The 3,957-nt window shown below is 39.5% G+C and overlaps 1 protein-coding gene across 3 annotated transcripts in view; it reads right to left on the reverse strand.

The window, feature by feature from the left end:
* The window catches only part of LOC106880431 (tetraspanin-18), a 535,121-nt gene that overhangs the window by 121,198 nt on the left and 409,966 nt on the right, over window positions 1–3,957 (reverse strand). The gene's annotated exons all lie outside the window — the stretch shown is intronic.

A 3,957-nucleotide genomic window follows, 5' to 3' on the forward strand; every position in this document is an offset into this window, starting at 1 on the left:
ATTAAAGTATAGAAATGTAATGAATTTTTTGTAAACAAGAAAACAAATAAATAAATAAATAAATAATGGTGGTGCTTGTTTTCGAAACTCTGCGAGGTAAATAAATCAAGAATTAACAATATAGGAAATCGATAAATTTGCGTTTTTTTTTTTTTCCAAGGTAAACACAACATGGTTGTATGGTTAACTAGTTTGCTTCATAACAACGTATTTCGGAGATCGAGTTCACTGCGCGGCACCTTGAGCACAAGTGTTGGCAGAAGGTAATGAATACGTACACCAACCGTTTTCGGCGCCTAACCCTAAACCCCGAGTGTACGTATTCTTGACTTTCGCCCACGTGTAATTCAATAACCTAGGAGTTAACCAAAGCCTTGGGAATTAAATTTGATACACAAAAATTGTCCCGAATCCTGTTAGATTAGAAAAGTGCTGCACTTGTTCTTGAAGGCAAACATTATCCGACATCCGGTATTACACCTTCCCCTGGGGCTTGAATAACTTTAGTGGCGCACTCTCTGGTCAGGTTTTCAGTCTCAAGGAAAGCTACGAGGCATGCTTTCTCTTCCGCCCATCTCTCCCACTATTCAAGGAAGTGTCATGGCCTCGCAAGGTGTTATGGTCGTCGCCTTGCCTTCTCTGATTAAATAACAAAGATAATAAAATTTATCCTACAAGAACTTTCAAAACGTTGAACGTATATTTTTTTTAAACTGGTTTAAAATATAGTTTAATCACTGAAAATAAAAGTGGAGAAATAGAAAAATAAATAAATAAAACGAATATTTAAAATAATGTTGTAGGGTAAAAAGTTGCGCTTTCCCTCCAAAATCCTTTTCATAATAAAAGCAGTGAAAATATCGAAAAGAAGTCAATTTTGTGGTAATGAGTCATTATTTAACAAGCGAAGGCTTAACAGATATCAGGTCCTAAACTCTTGTAGTGCTAAAGTTATTCTCTCAGTGCTAATCCTCAGAGTTTGACGAAATATCGTTGATTATCTAAGTTGTGATCAGCAATATTCGCTAAAATCTTGAGGAGTGCATAAAGTACTTGGTAACTACTATAAATACTTCTTATTACAATAACGAATAGCGTTTCGTCTTGTTTGTAAATTCGGTCGTACTTTCGTTCATTTTAAAACAGTCATAGACAAACAGCGGTCTGCGGAATTTTCTGAATGGCACACCTAGCGAAAAATTACCTTGAAAGTTTTTAAGTACTCCGGCCCGCCTCCTGATGAGCCATGAAAAAGGTTGCACCTGTCTTACAGTTATGTTGTTGGCACTCCGTCGCTTACGACGTCGAGGGTTCCAGTTGATCCGATCAACGGAACAGCCTGCTCGTGAAATTAACGTGCAAGTGGCTGAGCACTCCACAGACACGTGCACCCTTAACGTAGTTCTTGGGGAGATTCAGCGTGACACAGAGTGCGACAAGGCTGACCCTTTGAATTACAGGCACAACAGAAACAAGAAGTAAGTCTGAGAGAAAGTTGTGGTGAAAGAGTACAGCAGGGTTCGCCACCATCACCTGCCGGAGCCTCGTGGAGCTTTAGGTGTTTTCGCTCAATAAACACTCACAACGCCCGGTCTGGGAATCGAAACCGCGATCCTATGACCGCGAGTCCGCTGCCCTAACCACTGGGCCATTGCGCCTCCCTTACAGTTACAATAGTTTCTGATTTAGGCAGAAGGCTAGCTATTTCTGGTGGGTGGGTTAGTCGATACCACCGACCACAGTACTTGACTGGTACTTTAGTTCATCAACGCCGAAAGAATAAAAAGAAAAGTTAATCTCAGGTGGATTTGAATCAGACTGTAAACAGCTAGAAAAATGTCGCAAGATATTTTTTCCCCGATGCTCTAACACGTCTGCGAAGTTTATTGCCTTTCATCTTTGAGTAATAACGAATAATTAAGTGAACCTTAAGTTTAGCTTTCGAAAAGTTTCACTTTGGAAACATTCGAATGATTATTTCGAAAATATATTTTTAAAATGCTAACTAAATTAATAATTAGCAGGTCGAATCAAAATCGATAAATTTTGTCTATTAAATATATTTTTCTTTTCTTCTTTTTTTTCAAGAAAATCAGTTCAAAAATATTTCATAAAAACGATTGAGAATTTGAAAAATCGATGAAGTTTGCATATTAAATGTAAAAAGAAAAAGTACACAAATACTTAATAACGATGACTGATTTTTTCATTCTCTGCTGGCATGGCTGTGTGGTTAGGAAGCTTGCTTCCAAACCATATGGTTCAAGGTTCAGTTCCACTGCGTAGCACCTTGGGCAAGTGTTTCTACTAATAGCCTCGTCGCATGTATCTGTGTGTGTCGTTGTGTGTGTCCCCCTCCCACTACCTCTTGACAACCGCTGTTGGTTAGTTTACATCTTCATAACTTAGCGGTTCGGCAAAAAATCCGATAGAACGAGTACTGAGCTTCAAAAAATTGTACTAAGATTAATTTGTTCGACTAAACTCCTTCAAGGCAGTGTCCCAACATGGTCGCAGTCCAACGACTGAAACAAGTGAAAAATAAAAAGATATTACGACAATTACCGAAGAAATAATTTCATTTTTCGCGTACGGTTGTCGAAAGATAGCCGACATTACTAAATCAACAATTTATATGAATCGACTCCCTCTCAATACCTCTACTTTGAGATTTTAAAAAGATTTCTAGACGAAACGAGTTTCAAGGTAAATGAATACATCTCAAAACAAAGAAGAAGAAAAAAAAAAGAAAGCAATGAGGAATCCTAGAAGTGTTTGTGTGTGTGAGAATGTTTCATGTAAATATACTGAATCGTTATAAACAAACAGTTGTTTACTTTTGAAGAGAACTTGGTTAAAGAGTAACAAGAAAGACAGAAGCGTTGTACTGAAAACACACACACACACACACATATATATGCACATATATATATATATATATATATATATGTGTGTGTGTGTGTGTGTGTGTGTGTGTGTGTGTGTGTATATAGGGGAGAATTCACAAAAAAAAAAGACGAAGACAGGTGGTGTAGACAACAAACAGATGTATTAGTATAACGCTCGGGAAATGAAAAGTCTTTAACGTTTCGAGCCTACGCTCTCCCACAGAAAGGAACACAGAAAGAAACAAGGAGAGAAAATAAAGAATGTGTTAGTGGCTAGCGATCTATCATGGCGAATGCCGGACAGAAGGGTCACACAGGAGAGATATGGAGAAGGGGAGATAAAGTAGTGGTGATCCCAAAACGAAGGTGCGCGTGCGTGTGTATAAGAGAGTTTGTATGTGCGAGTGGAAGAGGGCTGGTTATCTTGACGTGTGCGTGTGTGTATGTGTAGGTGTGAAAATGTGGGGCTGAGAAGTGGTCAGTGCTGGTGTGTTGTGATGTGATGTGTTGTGTGGTATAGTGGTGTAGTGGTGTGTGGTGTGGTGTGATGGTGTTGGGAGGTGGGCGAGGCGAGAACCACGAATGTTCCGTCCTGGTTTTCCTGTCCGTCTTTGTATCGTCCATCTGTCCGTATACTTTTATTGTCGTCTATTACGTTCTTGTTCCGTTTTGGGGATTTATATATCTTTTATCTTGTTTCCAGTCATTAGACTTCTTTCAGTTTCTGCCTACCAAATCCACTCACAAGGATTTGGTCGGCTCGAGGCTATAGTAGAAAACACCTGCCCAAGGTGTCACGCGGTGGGACTAAACCCGGAAACATGTGGTTTGGAAGCAAGCTTCTTACCATATAGCCACTCCTGTGCCTATGTGTGTGTGTGTGTGTGTGTGTGTATATATAATCTGTGTGTATGGATCCGTCGGTGTTGGTCTCCTTGAAGAATTTTTTGTTTTTGTTGGATGAATCGACTCCCAGTACTTATTTTTAAGCCTGGTACTTGCTCTGTCGGACTCTTAGGACGAACCGGTAAGTTACAAGGACGAAAACACACCAACACCGGTTGCCAAG

Source organism: Octopus bimaculoides, chromosome 8, assembly GCF_001194135.2.
Source record: "Octopus bimaculoides isolate UCB-OBI-ISO-001 chromosome 8, ASM119413v2, whole genome shotgun sequence".
NCBI lineage: Eukaryota > Metazoa > Mollusca > Cephalopoda > Octopoda > Octopodidae > Octopus > Octopus bimaculoides.